The following is a 12,710-nucleotide window of genomic DNA, read 5'->3' on the forward strand; positions in this document are numbered from 1 at the left end:
ACGGTCGAAAAAAGACATATGTCCATCAAGTTCAACCAGGGAATTAAGGGGTAGGGGTGTGGCGCGATATTGGGGAAGGGATGAGATTTTATATTTCTTCATAAGCATTAATCTTATTTTGTCAATTAGGAACATTCAGCACCCACCCGCTATCAAGGCAGCTGCCTATCATGTCATGCCCTACCTGCACAGGTGTGCTGGCTACTCAAATGATCCAATTAAGGAGGCCATTTAGTCAGCAGCAGCAGAAGTCCTGTGCCTGGACGCTCCAACAGCGGCCAGACACAAGCAGAAGCAGCAGAAGCAGCAGCAGCACCACCTTTTGTTTTTTGGCTGCAGCAGCAGCAGCAGCAGCAGCAAGGCCCACAGGGCTGGCTAGCTGGCTAGCCAGCAAGCAGGTAGCAATGAAAGTAGGAATCTTTCTTTTTAACCCTGTAAGGGGGTGGTGCACTGTACCCGAAGATACTGCCATATCGGGTCAATGCATAGGGCGACGGAAGCAAGCTTCGAAATCGGCCCCCGTTCTCAAAAATCCATTTAATATATGGTCCCCAGATAGGGGACGTATCAGATATTAAACTGATAAGAACAGATACTACACTTGATCTTAGCCAAAAGGCCGAGAAGCGATAACCGTGAAAGGGGCGGGCCCAACAAGGTCCCCTTCATGGGCACTATCACTGCTTGCTGTCAGGGAGGCTGCCAGACAATTTTCCATGCACACTCTGGGCTGGGGGGCAGTCAACCACCAGTACACACAGCAGAACCTAAACCCATACCATTATTGCTAAGCAGCAAGACAGGGGCCCATTGCACTCCCACGGGGCCTTTTTAAATGCAATCCATAACCCGGATTTGCCAGGAACCCTTCTTACTCCTCCTACTTGCATGTGACACTGGGCTTAGGATCTGCATAGGAAACACACACACAAGCACACACCTACCTTTGTTGCCTGCAGATGCCTCCTTGGCTGTCCCCAAACGGTATCAAACCAACACCCACGGGAAGCTGTAAGCATAGAGGACATGCCTGCACCCCATTGGACTTACCTGTGTGGGTTAAATCCGGGTTATTTGACAACCTATGGCGGTGATGGTTCTGCTCAGGCAGAGCAGTGCTGATGCTCCTCATAAAGCTGTCGCTGCTGTGAAGGTTCTAGGTGACATCACAATCCCTATGGTTACATACACAACAAAGCTGGGTTGTTGTTGTTTACACTCTGCAAGGCCTGTGGAAGTGAGTGACATCATAGCACTGTAGTTCTGAGGGTTCTAGATGGATGCAACAATCTCCTGTTGCTTCTATGAAGGCCATAATAGACGACATCACCAAACAGCTCCATAGTCACATACACAGCAAAGGAGAGATGTTGTTTACACCTAGTGATGTCAGTGGTATTGAGTGACATCACAGCACAGTGCTAAGGCTCCTGGGCCTGGACACAGCAGCGGCTGCAATATCTCAACGGAGAATACGTTTATATATATGTGTGTGTGTGCGCGTATATATATATATATATATATATATATATATATATATATATATATTTCTCCGCCGAAATCACTTTTAAACCCATTTCCACCTTTTTTTCCCTTCTCTTCCTCTTACTTTTTTTTCACGTTTTTTTACGTTTTTCTCCTTTTCGCCTCTTTTCTGGGCGTATTATTCTTCTTTTTCTTCTTTTTTTTCGTCTAATGCATACCCCATCAGTGCAGCAATGCTTATTCAATACCGCCAGCAGATGGAGACACTGGGGGATAATTTTCTAAGGATTTATACTGATTTTTCCTGTCTGAATTTGTCGCACAGAAAGTTGCAGGCCAAATATGTGTGACATTTCTGCGACTTTAGCTTCTAGAGCATTTTTACAACATTATACATAGGTGCTGAATACATAAAAAGCGACTGTTCAGCGACAGACAAGTCGCATCGGCTGAAAGTAGGCCAGAATGTCAGTCCATGTTGGAGCAGGTTTAGATACAGTCTAAAGCATAGATCTCAAAGTCTGTGCACAGAATTTAGCAAGGGCCTCGCACCTTCTGATGCATCAGGTAGGTGCACTATAGCATAGCCTAACCCTCTGTACTTTGGTCTATATTGATGCGGGACATAGACAGCCAGCTGATGACCAATCCATTAGTGCAATGGATGGCTGGAAGCATTTGTCTTTGCCTTTGCAATACCACAGAAGCAATGCATGGTCAATGTACAGCAATGACACACCTGTGTGAACAGCCAGGAGACCCCCCCATGTTATGTTACATAGTTACATAGTTAGTACGGTCGAAAAAAGACATATGTCCATCAAGTTCAACCAGGGAATTAAGGGGTAGGGGTGTGGCGCGATATTGGGGAAGGGATGAGATTTTATATTTCTTCATAAGCATTAATCTTATTTTGTCAATTAGGAACATTCAGCACCCACCCGCTATCAAGGCAGCTGCCTATCATGTCATGCCCTACCTGCACAGGTGTGCTGGCTACTCAAATGATCCAATTAAGGAGGCCATTTAGTCAGCAGCAGCAGAAGTCCTGTGCCTGGACGCTCCAACAGCGGCCAGACACAAGCAGAAGCAGCAGAAGCAGCAGCAGCACCACCTTTTGTTTTTTGGCTGCAGCAGCAGCAGCAGCAGCAGCAAGGCCCACAGGGCTGGCTAGCTGGCTAGCCAGCAAGCAGGTAGCAATGAAAGTAGGAATCTTTCTTTTTAACCCTGTAAGGGGGTGGTGCACTGTACCCGAAGATACTGCCATATCGGGTCAATGCATAGGGCGACGGAAGCAAGCTTCGAAATCGGCCCCCGTTCTCAAAAATCCATTTAATATATGGTCCCCAGATAGGGGACGTATCAGATATTAAACTGATAAGAACAGATACTACACTTGATCTTAGCCAAAAGGCCGAGAAGCGATAACCGTGAAAGGGGCGGGCCCAACAAGGTCCCCTTCATGGGCACTATCACTGCTTGCTGTCAGGGAGGCTGCCAGACAATTTTCCATGCACACTCTGGGCTGGGGGGCAGTCAACCACCAGTACACACAGCAGAACCTAAACCCATACCATTATTGCTAAGCAGCAAGACAGGGGCCCATTGCACTCCCACGGGGCCTTTTTAAATGCAATCCATAACCCGGATTTGCCAGGAACCCTTCTTACTCCTCCTACTTGCATGTGACACTGGGCTTAGGATCTGCATAGGAAACACACACACAAGCACACACCTACCTTTGTTGCCTGCAGATGCCTCCTTGGCTGTCCCCAAACGGTATCAAACCAACACCCACGGGAAGCTGTAAGCATAGAGGACATGCCTGCACCCCATTGGACTTACCTGTGTGGGTTAAATCCGGGTTATTTGACAACCTATGGCGGTGATGGTTCTGCTCAGGCAGAGCAGTGCTGATGCTCCTCATAAAGCTGTCGCTGCTGTGAAGGTTCTAGGTGACATCACAATCCCTATGGTTACATACACAACAAAGCTGGGTTGTTGTTGTTTACACTCTGCAAGGCCTGTGGAAGTGAGTGACATCATAGCACTGTAGTTCTGAGGGTTCTAGATGGATGCAACAATCTCCTGTTGCTTCTATGAAGGCCATAATAGACGACATCACCAAACAGCTCCATAGTCACATACACAGCAAAGGAGAGATGTTGTTTACACCTAGTGATGTCAGTGGTATTGAGTGACATCACAGCACAGTGCTAAGGCTCCTGGGCCTGGACACAGCAGCGGCTGCAATATCTCAACGGAGAATACGTTTATATATATGTGTGTGTGTGCGCGTATATATATATATATATATATATATATATATATATATATTTCTCCGCCGAAATCACTTTTAAACCCATTTCCACCTTTTTTTCCCTTCTCTTCCTCTTACTTTTTTTTCACGTTTTTTTACGTTTTTCTCCTTTTCGCCTCTTTTCTGGGCGTATTATTCTTCTTTTTCTTCTTTTTTTTCGTCTAATGCATACCCCATCAGTGCAGCAATGCTTATTCAATACCGCCAGCAGATGGAGACACTGGGGGATAATTTTCTAAGGATTTATACTGATTTTTCCTGTCTGAATTTGTCGCACAGAAAGTTGCAGGCCAAATATGTGTGACATTTCTGCGACTTTAGCTTCTAGAGCATTTTTACAACATTATACATAGGTGCTGAATACATAAAAAGCGACTGTTCAGCGACAGACAAGTCGCATCGGCTGAAAGTAGGCCAGAATGTCAGTCCATGTTGGAGCAGGTTTAGATACAGTCTAAAGCATAGATCTCAAAGTCTGTGCACAGAATTTAGCAAGGGCCTCGCACCTTCTGATGCATCAGGTAGGTGCACTATAGCATAGCCTAACCCTCTGTACTTTGGTCTATATTGATGCGGGACATAGACAGCCAGCTGATGACCAATCCATTAGTGCAATGGATGGCTGGAAGCATTTGTCTTTGCCTTTGCAATACCACAGAAGCAATGCATGGTCAATGTACAGCAATGACACACCTGTGTGAACAGCCAGGAGACCCCCCCATGTTATGTTACATAGTTACATAGTTAGTACGGTCGAAAAAAGACATATGTCCATCAAGTTCAACCAGGGAATTAAGGGGTAGGGGTGTGGCGCGATATTGGGGAAGGGATGAGATTTTATATTTCTTCATAAGCATTAATCTTATTTTGTCAATTAGGAACATTCAGCACCCACCCGCTATCAAGGCAGCTGCCTATCATGTCATGCCCTACCTGCACAGGTGTGCTGGCTACTCAAATGATCCAATTAAGGAGGCCATTTAGTCAGCAGCAGCAGAAGTCCTGTGCCTGGACGCTCCAACAGCGGCCAGACACAAGCAGAAGCAGCAGAAGCAGCAGCAGCACCACCTTTTGTTTTTTGGCTGCAGCAGCAGCAGCAGCAGCAGCAGCAAGGCCCACAGGGCTGGCTAGCTGGCTAGCCAGCAAGCAGGTAGCAATGAAAGTAGGAATCTTTCTTTTTAACCCTGTAAGGGGGTGGTGCACTGTACCCGAAGATACTGCCATATCGGGTCAATGCATAGGGCGACGGAAGCAAGCTTCGAAATCGGCCCCCGTTCTCAAAAATCCATTTAATATATGGTCCCCAGATAGGGGACGTATCAGATATTAAACTGATAAGAACAGATACTACACTTGATCTTAGCCAAAAGGCCGAGAAGCGATAACCGTGAAAGGGGCGGGCCCAACAAGGTCCCCTTCATGGGCACTATCACTGCTTGCTGTCAGGGAGGCTGCCAGACAATTTTCCATGCACACTCTGGGCTGGGGGGCAGTCAACCACCAGTACACACAGCAGAACCTAAACCCATACCATTATTGCTAAGCAGCAAGACAGGGGCCCATTGCACTCCCACGGGGCCTTTTTAAATGCAATCCATAACCCGGATTTGCCAGGAACCCTTCTTACTCCTCCTACTTGCATGTGACACTGGGCTTAGGATCTGCATAGGAAACACACACACAAGCACACACCTACCTTTGTTGCCTGCAGATGCCTCCTTGGCTGTCCCCAAACGGTATCAAACCAACACCCACGGGAAGCTGTAAGCATAGAGGACATGCCTGCACCCCATTGGACTTACCTGTGTGGGTTAAATCCGGGTTATTTGACAACCTATGGCGGTGATGGTTCTGCTCAGGCAGAGCAGTGCTGATGCTCCTCATAAAGCTGTCGCTGCTGTGAAGGTTCTAGGTGACATCACAATCCCTATGGTTACATACACAACAAAGCTGGGTTGTTGTTGTTTACACTCTGCAAGGCCTGTGGAAGTGAGTGACATCATAGCACTGTAGTTCTGAGGGTTCTAGATGGATGCAACAATCTCCTGTTGCTTCTATGAAGGCCATAATAGACGACATCACCAAACAGCTCCATAGTCACATACACAGCAAAGGAGAGATGTTGTTTACACCTAGTGATGTCAGTGGTATTGAGTGACATCACAGCACAGTGCTAAGGCTCCTGGGCCTGGACACAGCAGCGGCTGCAATATCTCAACGGAGAATACGTTTATATATATGTGTGTGTGTGCGCGTATATATATATATATATATATATATATATATATATATATATATATATATATATATATCTCCGCCGAAATCACTTTTAAACCCATTTCCACCTTTTTTTCCCTTCTCTTCCTCTTACTTTTTTTTCACGTTTTTTTACGTTTTTCTCCTTTTCGCCTCTTTTCTGGGCGTATTATTCTTCTTTTTCTTCTTTTTTTTCGTCTAATGCATACCCCATCAGTGCAGCAATGCTTATTCAATACCGCCAGCAGATGGAGACACTGGGGGATAATTTTCTAAGGATTTATACTGATTTTTCCTGTCTGAATTTGTCGCACAGAAAGTTGCAGGCCAAATATGTGTGACATTTCTGCGACTTTAGCTTCTAGAGCATTTTTACAACATTATACATAGGTGCTGAATACATAAAAAGCGACTGTTCAGCGACAGACAAGTCGCATCGGCTGAAAGTAGGCCAGAATGTCAGTCCATGTTGGAGCAGGTTTAGATACAGTCTAAAGCATAGATCTCAAAGTCTGTGCACAGAATTTAGCAAGGGCCTCGCACCTTCTGATGCATCAGGTAGGTGCACTATAGCATAGCCTAACCCTCTGTACTTTGGTCTATATTGATGCGGGACATAGACAGCCAGCTGATGACCAATCCATTAGTGCAATGGATGGCTGGAAGCATTTGTCTTTGCCTTTGCAATACCACAGAAGCAATGCATGGTCAATGTACAGCAATGACACACCTGTGTGAACAGCCAGGAGACCCCCCCATGTTATGTTACATAGTTACATAGTTAGTACGGTCGAAAAAAGACATATGTCCATCAAGTTCAACCAGGGAATTAAGGGGTAGGGGTGTGGCGCGATATTGGGGAAGGGATGAGATTTTATATTTCTTCATAAGCATTAATCTTATTTTGTCAATTAGGAACATTCAGCACCCACCCGCTATCAAGGCAGCTGCCTATCATGTCATGCCCTACCTGCACAGGTGTGCTGGCTACTCAAATGATCCAATTAAGGAGGCCATTTAGTCAGCAGCAGCAGAAGTCCTGTGCCTGGACGCTCCAACAGCGGCCAGACACAAGCAGAAGCAGCAGAAGCAGCAGCAGCACCACCTTTTGTTTTTTGGCTGCAGCAGCAGCAGCAGCAGCAGCAAGGCCCACAGGGCTGGCTAGCTGGCTAGCCAGCAAGCAGGTAGCAATGAAAGTAGGAATCTTTCTTTTTAACCCTGTAAGGGGGTGGTGCACTGTACCCGAAGATACTGCCATATCGGGTCAATGCATAGGGCGACGGAAGCAAGCTTCGAAATCGGCCCCCGTTCTCAAAAATCCATTTAATATATGGTCCCCAGATAGGGGACGTATCAGATATTAAACTGATAAGAACAGATACTACACTTGATCTTAGCCAAAAGGCCGAGAAGCGATAACCGTGAAAGGGGCGGGCCCAACAAGGTCCCCTTCATGGGCACTATCACTGCTTGCTGTCAGGGAGGCTGCCAGACAATTTTCCATGCACACTCTGGGCTGGGGGGCAGTCAACCACCAGTACACACAGCAGAACCTAAACCCATACCATTATTGCTAAGCAGCAAGACAGGGGCCCATTGCACTCCCACGGGGCCTTTTTAAATGCAATCCATAACCCGGATTTGCCAGGAACCCTTCTTACTCCTCCTACTTGCATGTGACACTGGGCTTAGGATCTGCATAGGAAACACACACACAAGCACACACCTACCTTTGTTGCCTGCAGATGCCTCCTTGGCTGTCCCCAAACGGTATCAAACCAACACCCACGGGAAGCTGTAAGCATAGAGGACATGCCTGCACCCCATTGGACTTACCTGTGTGGGTTAAATCCGGGTTATTTGACAACCTATGGCGGTGATGGTTCTGCTCAGGCAGAGCAGTGCTGATGCTCCTCATAAAGCTGTCGCTGCTGTGAAGGTTCTAGGTGACATCACAATCCCTATGGTTACATACACAACAAAGCTGGGTTGTTGTTGTTTACACTCTGCAAGGCCTGTGGAAGTGAGTGACATCATAGCACTGTAGTTCTGAGGGTTCTAGATGGATGCAACAATCTCCTGTTGCTTCTATGAAGGCCATAATAGACGACATCACCAAACAGCTCCATAGTCACATACACAGCAAAGGAGAGATGTTGTTTACACCTAGTGATGTCAGTGGTATTGAGTGACATCACAGCACAGTGCTAAGGCTCCTGGGCCTGGACACAGCAGCGGCTGCAATATCTCAACGGAGAATACGTTTATATATATGTGTGTGTGTGCGCGTATATATATATATATATATATATATATATATATATATATATATATATATTTCTCCGCCGAAATCACTTTTAAACCCATTTCCACCTTTTTTTCCCTTCTCTTCCTCTTACTTTTTTTTCACGTTTTTTTACGTTTTTCTCCTTTTCGCCTCTTTTCTGGGCGTATTATTCTTCTTTTTCTTCTTTTTTTTCGTCTAATGCATACCCCATCAGTGCAGCAATGCTTATTCAATACCGCCAGCAGATGGAGACACTGGGGGATAATTTTCTAAGGATTTATACTGATTTTTCCTGTCTGAATTTGTCGCACAGAAAGTTGCAGGCCAAATATGTGTGACATTTCTGCGACTTTAGCTTCTAGAGCATTTTTACAACATTATACATAGGTGCTGAATACATAAAAAGCGACTGTTCAGCGACAGACAAGTCGCATCGGCTGAAAGTAGGCCAGAATGTCAGTCCATGTTGGAGCAGGTTTAGATACAGTCTAAAGCATAGATCTCAAAGTCTGTGCACAGAATTTAGCAAGGGCCTCGCACCTTCTGATGCATCAGGTAGGTGCACTATAGCATAGCCTAACCCTCTGTACTTTGGTCTATATTGATGCGGGACATAGACAGCCAGCTGATGACCAATCCATTAGTGCAATGGATGGCTGGAAGCATTTGTCTTTGCCTTTGCAATACCACAGAAGCAATGCATGGTCAATGTACAGCAATGACACACCTGTGTGAACAGCCAGGAGACCCCCCCATGTTATGTTACATAGTTACATAGTTAGTACGGTCGAAAAAAGACATATGTCCATCAAGTTCAACCAGGGAATTAAGGGGTAGGGGTGTGGCGCGATATTGGGGAAGGGATGAGATTTTATATTTCTTCATAAGCATTAATCTTATTTTGTCAATTAGGAACATTCAGCACCCACCCGCTATCAAGGCAGCTGCCTATCATGTCATGCCCTACCTGCACAGGTGTGCTGGCTACTCAAATGATCCAATTAAGGAGGCCATTTAGTCAGCAGCAGCAGAAGTCCTGTGCCTGGACGCTCCAACAGCGGCCAGACACAAGCAGAAGCAGCAGAAGCACCACCTTTTGTTTTTTGGCTGCAGCAGCAGCAGCAGCAGCAGCAAGGCCCACAGGGCTGGCTAGCTGGCTAGCCAGCAAGCAGGTAGCAATGAAAGTAGGAATCTTTCTTTTTAACCCTGTAAGGGGGTGGTGCACTGTACCCGAAGATACTGCCATATCGGGTCAATGCATAGGGCGACGGAAGCAAGCTTCGAAATCGGCCCCCGTTCTCAAAAATCCATTTAATATATGGTCCCCAGATAGGGGACGTATCAGATATTAAACTGATAAGAACAGATACTACACTTGATCTTAGCCAAAAGGCCGAGAAGCGATAACCGTGAAAGGGGCGGGCCCAACAAGGTCCCCTTCATGGGCACTATCACTGCTTGCTGTCAGGGAGGCTGCCAGACAATTTTCCATGCACACTCTGGGCTGGGGGGCAGTCAACCACCAGTACACACAGCAGAACCTAAACCCATACCATTATTGCTAAGCAGCAAGACAGGGGCCCATTGCACTCCCACGGGGCCTTTTTAAATGCAATCCATAACCCGGATTTGCCAGGAACCCTTCTTACTCCTCCTACTTGCATGTGACACTGGGCTTAGGATCTGCATAGGAAACACACACACAAGCACACACCTACCTTTGTTGCCTGCAGATGCCTCCTTGGCTGTCCCCAAACGGTATCAAACCAACACCCACGGGAAGCTGTAAGCATAGAGGACATGCCTGCACCCCATTGGACTTACCTGTGTGGGTTAAATCCGGGTTATTTGACAACCTATGGCGGTGATGGTTCTGCTCAGGCAGAGCAGTGCTGATGCTCCTCATAAAGCTGTCGCTGCTGTGAAGGTTCTAGGTGACATCACAATCCCTATGGTTACATACACAACAAAGCTGGGTTGTTGTTGTTTACACTCTGCAAGGCCTGTGGAAGTGAGTGACATCATAGCACTGTAGTTCTGAGGGTTCTAGATGGATGCAACAATCTCCTGTTGCTTCTATGAAGGCCATAATAGACGACATCACCAAACAGCTCCATAGTCACATACACAGCAAAGGAGAGATGTTGTTTACACCTAGTGATGTCAGTGGTATTGAGTGACATCACAGCACAGTGCTAAGGCTCCTGGGCCTGGACACAGCAGCGGCTGCAATATCTCAACGGAGAATACGTTTATATATATGTGTGTGTGTGCGCGTATATATATATATATATATATATATATATATATATTTCTCCGCCGAAATCACTTTTAAACCCATTTCCACCTTTTTTTCCCTTCTCTTCCTCTTACTTTTTTTTCACGTTTTTTTACGTTTTTCTCCTTTTCGCCTCTTTTCTGGGCGTATTATTCTTCTTTTTCTTCTTTTTTTTCGTCTAATGCATACCCCATCAGTGCAGCAATGCTTATTCAATACCGCCAGCAGATGGAGACACTGGGGGATCATTTTCTAAGGATTTATACTGATTTTTCCTGTCTGAATTTGTCACACAGAAAGTTGCAGGCCAAATATGTGTGACATTTCTGCGACTTTAGCTTCTAGAGCATTTTTACAACATTATACATAGGTGCTGAATACATAAAAAGCGACTGTTCAGCGACAGACAAGTCGCATCGGCTGAAAGTAGGCCAGAATGTCAGTCCATGTTGGAGCAGGTTTAGATACAGTCTAAAGCATAGATCTCAAAGTCTGTGCACAGAATTTAGCAAGGGCCTCGCACCTTCTGATGCATCAGGTAGGTGCACTATAGCATAGCCTAACCCTCTGTACTTTGGTCTATATTGATGCGGGACATAGACAGCCAGCTGATGACCAATCCATTAGTGCAATGGATGGCTGGAAGCATTTGTCTTTGCCTTTGCAATACCACAGAAGCAATGCATGGTCAATGTACAGCAATGACACACCTGTGTGAACAGCCAGGAGACCCCCCCATGTTATGTTACATAGTTACATAGTTAGTACGGTCGAAAAAAGACATATGTCCATCAAGTTCAACCAGGGAATTAAGGGGTAGGGGTGTGGCGCGATATTGGGGAAGGGATGAGATTTTATATTTCTTCATAAGCATTAATCTTATTTTGTCAATTAGGAACATTCAGCACCCACCCGCTATCAAGGCAGCTGCCTATCATGTCATGCCCTACCTGCACAGGTGTGCTGGCTACTCAAATGATCCAATTAAGGAGGCCATTTAGTCAGCAGCAGCAGAAGTCCTGTGCCTGGACGCTCCAACAGCGGCCAGACACAAGCAGAAGCAGCAGAAGCAGCAGCAGCACCACCTTTTGTTTTTTGGCTGCAGCAGCAGCAGCAGCAGCAGCAAGGCCCACAGGGCTGGCTAGCTGGCTAGCCAGCAAGCAGGTAGCAATGAAAGTAGGAATCTTTCTTTTTAACCCTGTAAGGGGGTGGTGCACTGTACCCGAAGATACTGCCATATCGGGTCAATGCATAGGGCGACGGAAGCAAGCTTCGAAATCGGCCCCCGTTCTCAAAAATCCATTTAATATATGGTCCCCAGATAGGGGACGTATCAGATATTAAACTGATAAGAACAGATACTACACTTGATCTTAGCCAAAAGGCCGAGAAGCGATAACCGTGAAAGGGGCGGGCCCAACAAGGTCCCCTTCATGGGCACTATCACTGCTTGCTGTCAGGGAGGCTGCCAGACAATTTTCCATGCACACTCTGGGCTGGGGGGCAGTCAACCACCAGTACACACAGCAGAACCTAAACCCATACCATTATTGCTAAGCAGCAAGACAGGGGCCCATTGCACTCCCACGGGGCCTTTTTAAATGCAATCCATAACCCGGATTTGCCAGGAACCCTTCTTACTCCTCCTACTTGCATGTGACACTGGGCTTAGGATCTGCATAGGAAACACACACACAAGCACACACCTACCTTTGTTGCCTGCAGATGCCTCCTTGGCTGTCCCCAAACGGTATCAAACCAACACCCACGGGAAGCTGTAAGCATAGAGGACATGCCTGCACCCCATTGGACTTACCTGTGTGGGTTAAATCCGGGTTATTTGACAACCTATGGCGGTGATGGTTCTGCTCAGGCAGAGCAGTGCTGATGCTCCTCATAAAGCTGTCGCTGCTGTGAAGGTTCTAGGTGACATCACAATCCCTATGGTTACATACACAACAAAGCTGGGTTGTTGTTGTTTACACTCTGCAAGGCCTGTGGAAGTGAGTGACATCATAGCACTGTAGTTCTGAGGGTTCTAGATGGATGCAACAATCTCCTGTTGCTTCTATGAAGGCCATAAT

The 12,710-nt window shown here is 46.4% G+C and overlaps 6 non-coding genes across 6 annotated transcripts; all 6 read right to left on the bottom strand.

The window, feature by feature from the left end:
• Positions 1-440: 440 nt before the first annotated feature.
• Positions 441-631, bottom strand: LOC130308548 (U2 spliceosomal RNA). Its single transcript, XR_008857502.1, has one exon. It is a non-coding gene; the product is annotated as a U2 spliceosomal RNA (small nuclear RNA).
• Positions 632-2,720: 2,089 nt separating this feature from the next.
• Positions 2,721-2,911, bottom strand: LOC130308559 (U2 spliceosomal RNA). Its single transcript, XR_008857513.1, has one exon. It is a non-coding gene; the product is annotated as a U2 spliceosomal RNA (small nuclear RNA).
• Positions 2,912-4,997: 2,086 nt separating this feature from the next.
• LOC130308570 (U2 spliceosomal RNA) lies at positions 4,998-5,188 on the bottom strand. The gene has a single exon (XR_008857524.1). It is a non-coding gene; the product is annotated as a U2 spliceosomal RNA (small nuclear RNA).
• A 2,099-nt stretch (positions 5,189-7,287) lies between these two features.
• On the bottom strand, positions 7,288-7,478 carry LOC130308581 (U2 spliceosomal RNA). Its single transcript, XR_008857535.1, has one exon. It is a non-coding gene; the product is annotated as a U2 spliceosomal RNA (small nuclear RNA).
• A 2,084-nt stretch (positions 7,479-9,562) lies between these two features.
• Positions 9,563-9,753, bottom strand: LOC130308587 (U2 spliceosomal RNA). Its single transcript, XR_008857539.1, has one exon. It is a non-coding gene; the product is annotated as a U2 spliceosomal RNA (small nuclear RNA).
• Positions 9,754-11,832: 2,079 nt separating this feature from the next.
• LOC130308549 (U2 spliceosomal RNA) lies at positions 11,833-12,023 on the bottom strand. Its single transcript, XR_008857503.1, has one exon. It is a non-coding gene; the product is annotated as a U2 spliceosomal RNA (small nuclear RNA).
• Positions 12,024-12,710: the final 687 nt, after the last annotated feature.

The sequence above is a fragment of the Hyla sarda genome, unplaced genomic scaffold, assembly GCF_029499605.1.
Source record: "Hyla sarda isolate aHylSar1 unplaced genomic scaffold, aHylSar1.hap1 scaffold_1480, whole genome shotgun sequence".
NCBI lineage: Eukaryota > Metazoa > Chordata > Amphibia > Anura > Hylidae > Hyla > Hyla sarda.